At 38.4% G+C, this 17,218-nt stretch overlaps 1 pseudogene across 1 annotated transcript; it reads right to left on the bottom strand.

Moving 5' to 3' along the window:
* Window positions 1–34: 34 nt before the first annotated feature.
* LOC308502212 (ATP synthase subunit ATP5MJ, mitochondrial-like) lies at window positions 35–211 on the bottom strand (annotated as a pseudogene). Its single transcript has one exon. The product of its transcript is annotated as an ATP synthase subunit ATP5MJ, mitochondrial-like (transcript).
* Window positions 212–17,218: the final 17,007 nt, after the last annotated feature.

The raw sequence follows: 17,218 nt of genomic DNA, 5'->3' as shown, positions 1-17,218 counted from the left end.
ATGTTCCATCTGATGTAAATCCAGGTAGCACTGGTTAGTGATGGCCATGGGCAGGTGTAGGGCTCGAAGCTTTCAAAGCTTTACTTCTTTACTTACTGATTTTGTAAATGATGAAGCTCATCAGCCTCATCCCTACCCAGATCTCCTGGTAAACCTGGGTGTAGTAGGGCTTCATGGGGACACAAACATTTTTAATGAGGCTTTGAAACATCTTGCGGTAGGACCAATGGCTCAGGCTACCCCAACCCACAGTCAACTTCTTGGGAAGGTCACCGAATGAGCAGGTGGTGCACAGGGACTGCTGAGAGCCAAACAAGTTTTTTGTTTGTTTATATTTTTATGTTTAAGCATTATAACATTTCCATAGGTGAAACTTTTTGTAAAATTTGGCATTTTCAACCTAAAAACAAAAACAATCAAACAAATAACAACAACAAAAAGAAAACAGAAAAAAAAAGAGAGAAAACAAGGACTGTGATTTGATTTCTCAATTTCTGTGAAGTTAAAATTTCCATCCTTTAATATGCATTGTGTAAATAGAGCTGCTTTCACTGAAACACCAAAATGAATAAAATTTAAGTGCTTACCTGATAATGTAAACATGAAAATTCTTCATCCACATTTTATGCAAATCCAAGTTGAAAGAGGTAATGTATATGATCCCTTGCTCAGTTGAAGTCTATTCTTTTTTAGTTTTAATGTTGGACAAAGTTGAACTAGCAAACACTGCCTAATTTTTCTCATTTTTACAACATGTAACATCGCCTTAACTAAATAGATTAAGATTTTGCTTTCAGTTTTTGTTTTGAAATGGTACTATTTTGTGACAGAATATATAGAAAGGGTCATTACTACACTTTCAACAGTAATAGGACCACCTTCATTTGGAAGTTATTCTGAGTTTTCAGAACCATATTTGATGAAACTTAATTTAACCATTGTCTTTTTTTTTTTCATCTTAGTTGACTGACTCAGAAGTAAAATCCATCAAAGATGTGTTCAATTCAAAATCTCAAGGCAGAAGTCACAAAGAAGATAATTCTTTCTGAACTGGGAACCATGACTGATTGCTTCATTCCTATATATAGGCACATGAATTGTTTGTGTACCAGTGTCCCTGTCCGTTATCTACACTTGGAGCAGAGGTCAGCATTGCCCCACTCCCATCTCTCAAGATATTTGGTGAAGTCTGCCCAACCAGTATTTGCAATTCTGTATTTAATTTTGTCTGTTTTTGAAATGTATATATTTAGAACAATATAAAATCTTGTGTCTACCTTATTTTCCTCAATTTCTTGTGATTGTCGTTCAAGAACTTATATCCATCTTATTGATGATAACTAAGCTACATGTAAAGAACTGTGGCTGGTGTATAAGACCCACTGATTGATTTGAATCAGTTGGGGTCCAATTTCAATACTGGAGTAGAGTCAACATTACAAAAACAAAATGGATCACAATGATTCTACAAAGGAAATTTTGAGGCATGGAATTTTAGGAAGTGGCTGACTCCTTTCAATAAGGTTTCATGGTGGGGGTTGTTTGTTTTTTGTTTTTGTTTGTTTCCTTTTTCCCTTAAGATAGGCCTTTATGAATGAGTCTACTGCTAAGTTCAACCCTTAGCAGCCTAAAAGACTAAACACTTACTATATCACAAGGTTTCTGATGGGTTAGGAATCCTTGAACAGCCTAGCAGAATGGATGTGACTCAGGTACTCTCGTAAGTTTGCTGTAAAGATGTGGACTGGGGCTATGTTGTCATCTGAAGGCTTGACGAGGGCTGGGAAAACAGCTTGCAAGTAAGGCTCATTATGTAGCTGTTTATTTCATTGAAGGTTGTTCATAAGAGGCTTCAGTTCCTTGTCACATGGTCCTTTCAACAAAGTTACTCTTATTAAGACAGCTGGCTTCCCTCAGATCAAGTGATCCAAAGAGAGAGAAGAGGAAGAAGCCACACTGTCTTTTAAGATCTAGACTCAAAAGTGGCATGCTATCACTTTGACTGCATTTCACTGGTCACACAGATTGACCCTGATACAATATGGAAGAAAATCATGCAAAGGTGTGTGCACCAGAAGGTGGGGATCATGGGGTCATCTAACAGATTGGCTATAACATCTACTTTATGGATTTTCACATTTTATAGTGAACACAGACTGATAAAGTAAGACAGAGTGTTTTAGTTATTATAAAATGTATAAGTAAATTTACAACTGTTGTGATGTGACCTAAAAAAGGATAAGGAAAGTGGAGAGTGATTTGGTGCCTACACAGTCTCATTACGCACAGTTTGACAGGGGTTGGCAAACTATTACCTGTGAACCAAAGTTGTCCCAACATCTATTTTTGTAAATTAAGTTTCCTTGTAACATAGCTAAACCATTTATTTATATATTTTCTATGTCTTCTTTTGCATTACACTGGCAGAGTTGAGTAGTTTCAGCAGAGACTGGCCCACATTTACTATCCAGTTCTTGAGAGTGTTTTTCACCCCATGCACTAGGATGTAAAGTGAAAACATTCAAAAGGTGCAAAATTATGGAAATAAGAAAGGGGGCTTACATGTTACAAATATATTCAAGTTTATTTAGTTTAAATAAATCATAAGTCTCCAAGGAGCACACTCATATGATGCTTTTAATAATGGCAAATAATATGATACAGGAGGAAGAAGATCATTCAAATGGGGGGGGGGGTGAAGCACCAAGAAATATCCAGGAATATGCTTCCCAATTTTCTTCATAATTGTACAAAGACCTGATTCTTATCTGGATGAAACTGTTGGTATTGTACTGATATTTATGTGATGAATCTTGGTTTCAGGAGAGCTGAGGCAGAAGTTTCCTGCAGAGTCTGGTCACTTAGTGAAGACAGAATATTTAACCAATTATCTCTACTAAATATCTAACCATTATGCTGTAAATCTGAAGTGAATATAAAATAACATTGAATGTCAACTGTAATTGAAAAATTTTAAAAGGGGAGGGAAAGGTGAAGGGGAATAAGAGGTCCAAATTTCCAGGTATAAAACAAATAAGTAATGAGAATATAATGTACATCATAGGAAATATAGTCAATAATATTGTAATAGCATAGTATGGTGTCAGATGGTTCCTGGATATGCCATGGTACTCATTTCTTTATGTATATAAATGTTGAATAACTATGGTATACACCTGACACTAACATAATTTTGTATATCAGCTATACTTTTAATAAAAACCTTTAAAAAATAAATAAACAAATTGGCACTAGGTACCACCTGAGAATTTTGAACTTTTAAAAACTTGGCATAAATAGTTAGTTAGTTAACTGCCTTGTGATGGCCAAGAGGTAAAAAATGATGCTGAAGTATCTCTGGAGATAAGCAAAGAGCTTATCTTTGTTTAAGCAAATGAATGTGTCCTGCTGTAAAATAACTATCTTTATTAGGCAAACTTTGATGTCTTTAATGGAAAAACTAAGAATTAATATATTGGGTAACTAGAAAAGGATTCCTTGTCCTGGCACATGTGAATTAAATTCCTAGTGACCTCAGAAATCAAAAGGCAGTGTTTAAATCAGCAAACTATTGAGTGGCAATTAAAACAAATTTTAGGAGTTTGTTGGTATGGTGGTCAGAGCTCCAAGACAACCCCCAAAGTTCCCCACACTTGTGTAATCACCTCCCCTTCAATTTCAGGGATATTTGTAAATACAGGCATAGCTCCTTTTGGGGAGCTCCTCCTTATTATGCTTCATAGGTGCTGCATTTACAAAGGCGGGCATGATCCTCCCGCCAGCAAAAAGATATGACTAGTTTTTCTGTGTATGTGACTGTCACACAGGGTCTCTAGTCCTGCTCCCCACATAAGAACGCAGGATATGGTGAGGCCAAAAAGGAACACCCAAGGAGCCATAGATAGGGGAATCATACCACTATAGTCTCGCTGGCGGCTGGGTTGGAGACAAAGGAAGCAGGAGCCACACGATCTGCAACCTGCCGTCCACTTTTCTACTAGCCAACCATCCCCACTTGCTAACTGCAATCTGCACTTGCCAGCTCAGCCACCATCTTCTTGCTAGCCCCCAATTTCTGCTAGCGTAGCCACAGCAGTTATATTAGTGGCCAATGGCTCACTGGTTACAGCTGACGGCCAACTAGCCACAGCTGACGGCCACCTAGCCACAGTTGATGGCCATTTACTACCTGAGCCAGCACCTTTCCACGTGAGGCCGACAGCCTGGAAATTGCACTCCTGGCTCTGTCCCCACAGTTATACTTCCTTTATTAAGGTGATCCGGAACCAAACTGTCAATATTTTCAAGGTATGCCTGTATGATGGGATGTGACTCTGTGACTAGAATACATTAATGGCAAAGATGGGGCTATTTTTCAGATATAACTAAGGTTCCACATTAGCTAATTTTTGTTAATTGAAAGACATATTATTACGGGTTATCCTGACTTAATCAGAAGAAAAGTTAAAGGAAACTATACAGGTCAACTAGAAAGAGGAGTCAGAGATGCTTTCCACATGGCCGTGAAGAAGAAAGCAGCCATGGTGTGACCGCCAGTGCAGAGGGGCAGCCTTGGGAGCTGAGGGTCTCAGTCCTATAACCACAAAGTAGAAACTCTGCCAACAGCTTCAATGAGCTTAGAAGAGGAAGCTAAGTTTCACCTGAGAATGCAGCCTACCCAAGACCCTGGTTCCAGCCTTGTGGAACCATGAATAAAGGAAACAACTAACCCATGCTGTGGGGACAGAGCCCCAGAGAGCAGTTTCCAGGCCACGAAACAGGCAATGTAGCAGGCACAGGCTCTGCAAGTAGTGGACCCTGACCGCCCATTTGAACTTGATGTTCACGTAACCCAAGAGGGGTATGGATGGGGCCTCTGGCAACGGCAGGAGCGTCTCCGGTTGCCAGTGGGATTTTGGTCCCAATTATGGAAAGGAGCGGAGGTCTGCTACTCTCTGACAGAGAAACAGCTGGCCATTGTGTACGCAGCCCTAGTGGCCACAGAAGCCATCACAGGAATGGCACGGGTGTTGGTTCGAACAACCTATCCTGTCCAGGGATGGGTCCGTACATGGACCCATGGACCCAAAATGGGGGTGGCACAGACCACCACCCTCGCCAAGTGGGGTGCCTATTTGGAGCAACGTAGTACCCTTAGCTCAAGCCCTTTGAGCACAGAGCTACAACAGGTCCTGGGGCCTGTGGAGCTTGTAGCCCAGGCTGAGCCAAGCACTCTGCCTAGAGGGGAGGACTTGGAGCCCTCGCCCTACAAAGAAGGACAATCCCTAGTACCTGAGGATGCCTGGTTTACCGATGGTTCTAGCCGAGGGGCTGCAGCTGTTTGGACGGCTATTAGGGTGCAGTCCAAAACAGACACCATTTGGTTTGATACTGGGATGGGCCAGAGTAGCCAGTGGGCTGAATTACGGGCTATGTGGATGGTAATCAGCCACGAGCCTGGGCCCCTAGTTATTTGTACTGACAGCTGGGTGTTCTGGGGCCTAACGTTGTGGCTCCCTACGTGGAAACACCAAAACTGGTTGGTAGGACACCGTCCACTGTGGGGTCAAGCCATCTGGCAGGACCTCTGGGACCTAGGGCAAAGAAAGGAGGTGACCCTAATGCATGTCACAGGTCACTCCCCCTTAGTGTCCCCAGGTAATGATGAAGCAGATGCCCTAGCAGGGATCTGATGGTTAGAACGGGCTCCTGCCACTGATGTGGCCCATTGGCTGCACAGGAAATTGCAGCACGCCAGAAGCCGAATCATGTGGCAGGTGAGCAGACGCTGGTGTCTGCCTTTGAAATGGCCGGAGATAGTAGATGCCTGCTATGACTGTGCCGTCTGTGCCCAGGACAGTCCCCAAAGGCGGAGGCTCCCGTGGGAAACACAGCAGATAACGCGAGGGAGGGTGCCCCTCACTCGCTGGCAAGTGGATTACATTGGACCCCTGGCTAAGGCTCGCAATGCGATATACGCATTTACAGCAGTGGACACTGCTACCGGGTTGATGTTTGCTTGGACGTGTCCGGCTGCGGATCAGCAGCATACAGTGGTCGCTCTTACGCGGCTGTGCACTTTCTATAGGTGCCCCCAAGTCATTGAAAGTGACAGGGGTACCCATTTTACGGGGCAAGAAGTGCAGCTCTGGGCTGCCAGGATGGACGTGCAATGGTTGTTTCATGCTCCGTACAACCCACAAGCAGCTGGCATGATTGAAAGCTATAAAGGCCTTTTGAAGCAAGGCCTCCGGGTGTCAAAACACCCTCCCACGATGCGTGACTGGACCTGTGTCTATGGGATGTCCTGAGAGTCCTGAATCAGAGACCACGGAAGGGAGGGCCCGCACCAGTAGAAGCTCTGCTACATAGAACGGCCGCTCCCATTCAATTACAAGTTACCACCAGTGAGACTCTGTTAAAGCCAGGCTACGGCAGAAATGGAAACATTTTGCTGCCAGCACCCACATGCTTGAAAGCAGGGGAACGGCAGCAATGGACTTGGCCCTGGCAGGTCAAAAGCCCCCACTGTTGATGGTTGGGCCTGATAGCCCCATGGGCGGCCGGTTTGACTCATTATTTGCAAGTGACGCCAGGGGTGGTGGCTGAGTGGCCACCACAAGTGACTGTAGTATACGGAGGTCTCGATACCAGGATGATTTTGCAGGAAACCTATGTGCTCTCACTATGGCCTATTATGGGGTCCCCTGTTCTGTTACATGTTGAAACTATGCAAGGGACCCCAAGCACTGCCATAAAGGTCTGGTACCACAAACCAGGAAAGGTGCCAATGGCAGCGACCCTCCTTTCCCAGGACAAAAAGTTAGCGTGTATCCTCCCAGATGGAAGGGATTTGCTATTGTTGGTTCCTAAGACTACTGTTTTTTTTCGTCCTTAGTTGTCAATAGGCTAATATGGCACAGGGACCCTTGCAGAAGAGGCTTGTCGCGTAGATTATGAGGAGAGAAACTGTAGGGGTGGAGTGTGGGGACAGAGCCCCAGAGAGCAGTTTCCAGGCTCTCGGCCTCATGTGGAAAGGTACTGGCTCGGGTAGTAGATAGCCGTCAGCTGTGGCTGGTTGGCCGTCAGCTGTAACCATTGAGCCATTGGCCACTAATGTAACTGCTGCAGCTATGGAGGGAAGCCGAGGAGAGTGAAGGAGAGTGAAGGAGAGTCTAGGAGAGTCGGTCAGTTGGCAGCAAAGCGGACAGCAGGTCTCACGTCGTGTAAACCCAGCCTCCAGTGAGACCATAGTGGTATGACTTCCCTACCTATGGCTCCGTGGGTGTTCCTTTTTGGCCTCACCATGTCCTGCGTTCTTATGTGGGGAGTGGGACCAGAGACCCTGCATGACACCCTGCATGACAAAGACCTTTATGTTATGGAAGTCTTTCCCATCCCAAAGACTACTGTGGGGACAAAACCCCAAAAAAACAGTTTCCAGGCTCTCGGCCTCACATAGAAAGGTGCTGGCTCGGGTAGTAAATGGCCATCAACTGTGATCAGATGCCAGCAGCTGTGGCTAGTTGGCCGTCAGCTGTAACCCGTAAGCCATTGGCCACTAATATAACTGCTGTGGCTACGCTAGCAGGAAAGGAATGGGAGCTAGCAAGAAGATGGTGGCTGGCAAGCGCGGACTGCTGTTAGGCAGATTATGTAGATCCTGCTTCCTGTGTCTCCAGCCCAGCCGCCAGCGAGAATATATTGGTTTGACTCCCCTATCTATGGCTCCGTGGGTGTTCCTTTTTGGCCTTACCGTGTCCTGCGTTCTTGGGCGGGGAGTGGGAGCTGAGACCCTGCATGACAAATGGCGCAGCGAGCAGGGTCCCCTGCGTGACAACTACAAAGATATTGTTAGGATGAAGGAAAGCAGAATGCATGCAGGCATAGAAGGCATATAATAAAAGTGAAATGGGTCAGATGGTACTGGACTGTGTATGACTAACATGATAAGACCAGACTGTGAGGAAGACACTCTGCCATGTGTGACCATATCTTCCATTCAACACAGAACTTTCCATCACAATTCCCTGAAATGATATGGAAACTGAAAACACCTCTGAGCTATAATTAGGAGGCAACAAGAATTTTCTTCTCTCAGTGAAGAGAACTTTAACACAAATTATTCTCTGAAATTAGACATCATCCAACATATTTTGCACCTTCTGGTCCTTCACTGTTCTTGAAAATGTAATCAGTATTCATGACTTCTCAAAAAAAAAAAAAAGTCAGATTTGGCTCCAGGCACCTCATAGAGTAAGGATGTGAAAGGTAACGATTTGAGCATAAACTTGGGTGTGGCTGAATGAAAACAGCTGAGCTTTATCTTGGCCAAAATTATGAAAATAGACATCCTAGTTCATTTCAGAAAAAAGAAAAAAGAAAAAAAAATTAAGCAGGAAACAAACAAACTAAACCAACAGGAAATCCAGAGGAAATTGCTTTATGGAAGGAAGACTGGGTGACAGATGAGTTGGTACAGAAACTACTGATGTTTATTGTAAGCTCATCTAAACTATTTTGTAAAATTTAATTAAAATGTAGTCTTTGAAACCACATGGACAACAAAGCTAAAACATATAAAAAAAATATTCAGAAAGTACAAGCATGTCCTCTTAATCCAAGTTAAATATTTTAAAGATATTATATCCTCTTTTTCTCATAATATAACTTAAGTGCATTTTTCCTAAGTCAATCTTCATGCAAGAATGTGAAGAGTTCATTTTTATAGTCTTATTATATTTATATCTTGAGAAACAAATAAGACGTCCTTTCCTTTTCCTGGCTTCTTATATATTAAAAATCAATTTGTGTTCTTAACTATTATCATTTAATTAAAATAAAGAACTAGTAAGCAAATAGAGATATCGATATAAATTTCTCAAGATGTATATGCAACATTAAAAAAAAAGGAATTGGGTTTTGAAATCTGTGAGGTTGGAAAAATCTTATCCAGATCATAGGAATCGGACCTTTGGATGTTCTTACCCCTTCTACAACATACTCAGAACACCCTTAATAAAATGGGAAAATGTGTGGCTCCTTCGCCCACAAAAAAAAAAAAAAAAATTTGTTCAGTACTTAACACTTAATTGTTAGGGAAAGGATTGCTTAGAGATTAAGATCTCCAATGCACATGCAAATGACTTACTAATGGATAAGCCTGAGGCAAGATACGTCTGGAGAGTAAGAAACGGGTATTGGAAATTTCTGTGATCAGGGCTCCCCCTCCCTTTACCTTTGCAAAATCTGAAAGCAATCACCCATGACTCATATAGTTAGCCAAAGATAACTGTCCTTCAGAACACAGCAGCATCAAGGGGAGACATACCAATGTGTTACCCTCTAACACCGGTTGACACACATGAGGAAACTGTCATATGGCATTTTCAGCAACAAATTAAAATATACGGATGGATAGATATTCAGAAAGAACTGACTTCTGGAAAAGTAAATGAAGATGGGAATTCCCAATTTAGTATTTCACACAAAGGTTTATAATGATGCTGTATATACTATTTGATGTGAATTTTTCTATTTAAATTATTGCAGAGAAAATTTACAAGAATGTATGCCTAAGAATATATCACATTCAATATAGAACATATGCATTAAATCAAAATGTTCATGAACTTCTTTATTTTGATGCTTTATAATTTCAAGTGTAGGTACACAAATTTTATCAATTTCAAAACACATGGTTTCAGACTTATGAATATTATAAGATATCATACGAAACATTTTTCAGATCCCAGAAATAGATAATTAGTAATAATATAAGAGTAAAGTTACCATTCTCAATAATACTGGACCTTCACTGCCCACCACTTCTGCCCTAAGAAACTCCTAAATAAGCTGCTTCTCACAGATTAACGATTTTTTTCTTCCACAGGTTTCATCAGAAACACTTCTTCTGCTTGTGCTATACGGTATGCAGCTCCGTGTATTTACGGTGCGAGAGAATAAAAGTCCGTAATAAAAAGTAAAATGTTAACATATGAGAAAAGGAAATGAGAATGTTCAGGAATGGTGTTTTTTATTAAATGATGGAAATTTTAAAAGCTTTTGAATGCAATATTAACATACTGAGTGATTTTATCTTTTTCATTCAATAGCCACAGTTTTCACAATTTCAAATACAATATTACTGAAACTCAGTTATCGCTTCAATAATCAATAGCATGAGGCAAGCTATTTTTTGTTCTTTCCATTGTTATTAATGGTTTTGATATATAATAAACTTTGCCTCTACTTTGTTTAAAGATGTGCAGACGAATTTAGTCTAGGAAAAGAAATCAGAGCATAAAATTTGTCATTGCATGATGCTGCAAATACCACGTTTATGAATGAAAATGAGATTGCAAGTTTACAAACATAGAGAAAATAAGCACCGTGTATTTGAAACATAAAGGTTGCTGAGGATATTGGGCTCCCCCAGAATAAAGAATATAATGACTATCCTGTTTTCCTGGGACAGCTTCTCTCTGCGTGAGCATCAGTACATGCACAAACACATCCACGTGTTTGTACCAAGGAAGAAAGAGAAAGTCAAAAGCTCTTTTATGGTCACAAGTACACTAACTTCATGTCACTTGAGCATAAACTTGGATGTTCTAGGTGGGGCTAAAATTGGTACTCTACTGTATTTGTTCTCTTTTCTCTATTCTCATGCCTTAAACAGATTATCTTAGCTACAGTGTTCCTGGATGTTATATTCTCTAGTCAAACCTAAGGATAAACTCATCAAGAACAGCAAAGACTGGGACTGCCAGTAAACTTACTGATCTTGTGAGAGCAGAGCCATCCTTCCGCAACCAGGCACCATGTTATTCATTGTAAGACCATCCGATCGAGGAAAAATGTGGATGGGAGTTCATGAAATTTTGATGGGAAACAGAGACAAACATCTTAATCTAATTTGAATCTACTCTGGGATTAACGTACTTTCCAGAAAGTCAGTGTCCGACATCAGATCCAGACTTGAAATCACTCAAGCTGAAATCATTTGTAATGTCTATCTTAGGAGGTATAGGCACATGTCTCATATTTTCTCACCTCATTTTTGGAGACAAAATATCACAAAATCTCATTCTTGAAGGAATGAAAAATGTTATAAAGAGAATTGGAGTTTTCATGGAACGCTTCCTTCACCGGACATCAACAATCAAATTTGATCTCAAATAAACCGTATCCTGAGGGTTAAATGTCTTGGATATACCTGCTCCACCTATGCTCAACACAGGTTCTTCCTGCATCTGGAGACATTTTTCAGTTTTTCTTAAGAATTGGGTAATTTTCATGGTCACATTCTCCCTATTCATTCCACATCATAATCAAAAATGATGACAAAAGCTATATAATCACAAAAGAAATTATGTATTCAACCAAAGAACTAAAAATTACAAAGTTGTTTAGTTGGTTCTTTCAACGAAAAATAATGTTCTGTTATTTGAACAGGACACCTCTATTTAAACACCTCTTGAACTTTACCTGGCATCTATCTTGATTTTTATTCCTATCATATAAAAATTTCAGAAATTTTATGTAGGTTTTATAGTGATTGTGTTAAGGTATAAGAAATTAGTAAGTCATTACTAGTACAAATATAACCATCCATTCACTATCTGATTAAAGACTTGAATCAAAAGTAGTCAGCTTACTTAGATAATATTGTTATCCTAATATTGAAGGACAAAGAAAATATAAAAAACAGAATTAAATACATGCCTGTTCATCTCTGTTTTGCAACTGAAGCAGACTGGAATTCTAAGCAGCACAGAAATCCCTACTTTGTACCCCAATTCAAACCAAGTAACAACGGTACTCAATCCAGTTTTCTTGGAAAGAACAGCAGCCAGAACCTAAGAGAAAAAAAATAAACCATAACTGATGGCACTGGAGATTCCATTTTTTTAGTGTTACTTACTCATTCAAAAATCTTTTGTTATTTATTTTTTTCTAGCAATATTCTTTGGGAATCCACTACATCCTCAACAGTTTAGAGGATGTTAATGTGAATGAGTGAAACATGACCTTTTTCCCCAGGGAGATTATATTCTATAGATAGGGACAGAATTACATAATTTCCAATTATTTATTAATTATATTTAATGATAATTTGGATGATTACACATAAGAAATTAAGTATGTTAAACATTGTGTATCAGAGCGTAGGACGGGGATAGGTAGGTACTTAGAAGAAACTTGTTTTTGAGGAAGTTACCCAGAGTTGAACTCTGCTGTATAAATAGAGTAAACTAGATGAAAGAGATAATTAAAGAATGAAAGTATTTAAGCATATTTCTCCAGTCAGAAAAAAATGTGGTACATTGGGAGAATTCGGATATATATTTTGGATATTTTATTTTAAAAATAACTATGAATAAAACAATTACTTTGAAATCCAATCATACAGTTTTCCAGTAATAGTACCTTGAGCATTTAATGTCTTCAATAAGAGTGATGACACATGGTATGTACTCAAATCTTTGCCAAATAAATGGTGTTCAAGTTATAGATTAGAATGTTGCTTACCAGTGTTAGGGGGTGAGGAAAATGGAGAAATGTGGGCCACAGGGTACAAATTTCGAGTTAGAAGAATGAGTAGTGGGGATCTACTGTATACCTCTGTGATTATAGTTAACAATACTGTATTATATACATGTAAGTTGTTAAAATTGTATATGTTCTCACCACAAAAAAAAAGGTAATTGTGTGACATGATGGAGGCATTAAGTAGTGCTATTGTGGTGATCATATTGCAATTTCTAAGTGTATCAAATCAACACATTGTACACCTTATGCTTATACAATGTTATGCATCAATTAGATCTCAATAAAGCTGGAAAAACACTAAAGGAACAAAACTATAAATAAATTCTGTATAATCACAGAAGATGGAGAGACAACTTGGAGAGCATTTGGAGAAATGCATTTAAAAAAATTGAACTTCGTGCTTTTAAAAAAAGCATGGCTTTTTTAAAAAAATTGGCTTACATGGGATAACTAGGGTCAGAATTACAGAAATCTCACACTCTATTCTGAGTCATGGAAGAAGCTGGAGCAAACTTAGCGATACGAAAGTATGAACTCTGAGCAAATACAGGCAGGTAGTTAAGTGTAATATTACTATAATTTAGTTTTGATTTATAATTTAAACATGACCACTCGTATAGGAACAAACTATGTCATTTCAAGCCAATATTTTCTTATGACTTAAATATAGAAATCATGTGATAACAATGTAATTTAATAATTCTTACATTAAGAAATAATGAGATGAGACTATCCTACAATTTGTAGGTAAACTTGTTTTTAACTAAATGAAATATCCCATCACGCTTCCTTGTGAGATAAGTAAAAAAAATGTTCATCCTCTACCAACACTGTGATTTTACAAACAATAGAACATACCTTCCTGAGGTTCTGTGGTGCGCCCTCCAGATGACATTGGGTGAATAACTTGATTAAGAAGTACTATAAGAAAGGGTTAGAAATTTACTTCATTAGATATAGGCTTATGAAATAACAAAATATTACACATTAGTAAAATGAAACCTTGATTGTGAAATGGTTTCATCATCGCTTTGCTCTTTATATAGACTTGCCTATAAAAACTTACAGTTTTTCAATGTTTCCAAAGTAGCCATCAGCGCAAGGAACAATACTCCTAAAATCCCAGAAATCAACCTCAATAGAATGATCTGAGTATCTGTAGAGAAAGAGAGGTAGGACAGAGACTTAAAGAGCAAACTTGTAAAAAGAATGTATCAGAGAGAGAATTTAAAAATTTCTTTGGTTTGACAACCCAATCATTTTGCCAAGGCAACGCTGGAAAATGAAGACATTCCCTTCAGAACTCCACTCAATAACAACATACTTTTATTAGATATACTTTTGTTCTTCAGTGAGATTACCATACATTTCTTCTTTACCAGCTCTCTCTCAGATGAATGGATTTAGCATTTGTTTGTGTGTTATTTTAATTTGGCAAAGGAGCTTAGAGTACTGGAATAAAAAGATATCAACATGCACCAAATTCTGTTTTACATGTTTACATGACAGACATTTACTTTTATTTTCTCAAACAAAAGTCACAAGATAATTGTATGACTCCTATTATGTAGATGAGCAAATTTACGATTTATTAATAACATTATTTTGTAAAGGTATCAAAGCTAGTAAATACCCAAGTCAGAAATGAAATGACAGTTTATCTAGGCCCAGAGTCCTTGTTTAACATATTCTATCATTGTCTCAATGATTCTATTTAGGAGTGCGTCCCCCTGCTAATCTCAATGCATTCTCTTCTCTGAGAATTCTCTGCTCAGGGTGATCATGGCTTTGTAGAGGTTTTACAGAAAAAAGAAGACATAAGAGCATCTGTACTAATGAGAAGGTCTCCAACGAATGCATGGTCAATTCCTTGGAGAGCTGGATTCATTTCACAGCACATTAAATTATACATAGGCAACCATTCTTTACAAGAACATTACATTTTCTCATGCCCAAAACTAGTTGTTTATACCCTTACCCTTAAAACAATTTAATATTAGGAGATTCTGCATTAACATTAGGATACTCCCAAAAGAGTGTTGTCATTAACAACAATCCTATGTGACAAACAGTTAGTCTGGGTAGTTTTTGGATGTCGCAACAAAAGTGGTAAAAAAATGACAACAACAACAAAAAACACTTTTAAGCATTGTGTCATTGGTATCAAACATTCTCCATCTATGCTATGCTAAAATTATGTTGCTCATAATTTTACCTGATCAATTCTATTCCCACTCAGAATTTAGAGCTTTCCCTGTCAGAAGCCACTGTGTAAGTCTGTTGGAAAAGCTTCACAAAATCATTTCTAAGTTACAGAATACAGAATCAGAGAAATAAAATTAACTGAAAAATGCTGATACAGGGCAAGACTAAAAATTTCCTTTTTTTTTCTTCTTAAAGCATGCCCTGAAATTAGTCATATCCTTCTGCTTATCATTATTTTTTAATTTTATGACTTGGTCTGACATACCTGCCATAAGAAATGTTTTTCCAGTGAACACGGTCATGAGCTTGTTCAAGAATGGTGTTTGATCACGGAATTGAGCTGGAGGATAGGAATTTGAAAGTTCTGTATGCAGAAATTTAAAAGAAAAAAAAGAAAATTTGCGTATTTAAGTGAAGTTCTTGAGTCATCTACTGGTGAGACACAATGTATATTATAAAAAGAAAGTGAAATCATTAGCTTCTAAAATGTTCTGGAAAACACAATACAGGAAATTCTTAGGGCATTTTCCAAAGTGAATTCTTTGTCTATAAGAAGACAAGGTAGAGAAAGATATTTTTCAATGTTTGAATACCAATTATCTTTCAAGAATAGTTGGAAAATAGAAATAAAATAGGCAAACCAAAGGTAAATTCACTTACTATAATAAAGTTCCACAAAGTTATTTTCCTCTTTTAATAATGAGAAACAGTTATAATTTACCTTGTGCTAAACAAATTAAAGTGCTTGGCTCATTTATTTCTGAAAATGGCTTAATGAGAAAGATACATAAATAAATATACCTATTTTACCAATGAGAAAACTAAGGCAGACCTACACACTTGAACCATATCACTAAGTTTGAAACCTATGCAGTTTTTCACCACAGCACACATATTCAAAATTAAACTTATCCCTCTCCATGTTGCTGTGGTTTTTAATTCTCTTTCCCTTTTTTCTTTTTTTTTAAGCAGATAGTGGTTGGTATTTCCATTTGTCATTCTTTGCTTCTAATCACTGCCTCATTAACCAGCTATGGAAGGCACAGATCAAAAAGGTAGAACCAGAGTGACTCCCCATTACTGTTCCATGTACACACACACAAACATACACACACACACACACACACACCTGTTCTCTAAGACTGCCTCAGCTGGTCTAGGCCCACCCTTCAATGCCTCATTTACCTGAGCCTTAAAGCTTCTTTCAATATGTGACTCTCCATTGTCTCTTCCCTTCAAGTTCTTTGACCATGACTACACCCTCTCTTTTACCTTATTTGTACTAATATTTTAAGCACTATATTTTCTACTGTATTATCTCATTCAGATAGTGTACTGACAGTTGCATTTACAAATTTCTGTCCTCAGAAGAATAATCTTACCAGGGGGAAATTCAGATGTGAGACAGATGGGTAGAATAAGAATCTTGAGAGTAGAGACTTTGATCTATGATTAATGTATTTAGACATACAGTCTATAACATTCACCCAATAGGAAGCAGGTTCCCAAATAAGTTTTGTATTTGTTAATGTTCTTTATATTTAAGCATTATAATATTATCATAAAGGAAATTTTTGTAAAAGATGGACTTTTCAACCAAAAAACAGAAACAAGACTGATTTGATTTCTCAGTTTCTGTGAATTTAACTTTCCATCCATTTAATATGCATTTTGTGAAGAGTTGTTTTTACTGAACCATCAAAATAGATAAAATTAAAATCCTTACCTGATAATATAAACATGAAAATTATTCATCCACATTTTATGCAAATCCAAGTTGAAAGAGGTAATGTATAACTGATCCTTTGCCTACTTGAAGTCTATTCCTTTACAGTTTTAATGTCGGATAAAGCTGAACTAGCAAAAACTGCCTGCCTAATTTTGCTCATTTTTGCCCCATGTGACATTGCTTTAACTAAATAGAAGTTTAAGATTTTACTTTCAGCTTTAGTTTTGAAATGATATAAATTTGTGATAGAATATATAATAGTGGTTATTACTATACTTACCATACTAAGACAACCATCTTTGTTTGTAAGTTACTCTAAGTTTTCGGAAACATGCTTGGTGAGACTTATATCAATCATTTGTTTTTAACCTTAGCTCACTGACTCAGAAGTGCAAATCCATTAAAAAGGTGTTCAATTCAAGAACTCTAGGTTTGAGTCACAAACAAGATAACACACAAATATACACATTCACACACAAGATATATGTGTGTATATGACACACACATTTAACCCATCCCCTTATTCTTTCTGAATTGCCAACCTTGGTTCTTTCTCTGATTACTTCTTGTACATAGGCAGTTGAATTCCCTCTGTGCCAGTGTCCCTGTCACTTATCTCCACATGGAGCAATGGTTGGCATTGTGCCACTCACATCCCTCAGGATATTTGGTGAATTCTGCCAACCAGAGTCTGCAACTGTATTTGCAGACTTTTTCTCCTAAAAAAGT

Source organism: Rhinolophus hipposideros (genome assembly GCF_964194185.1).
Source record: "Rhinolophus hipposideros genome assembly, chromosome: 9".
NCBI lineage: Eukaryota > Metazoa > Chordata > Mammalia > Chiroptera > Rhinolophidae > Rhinolophus > Rhinolophus hipposideros.
The sequence above is the reverse complement of the archived record's forward strand: the minus strand, read 5'-3'. Positions and strand labels throughout refer to the sequence as shown.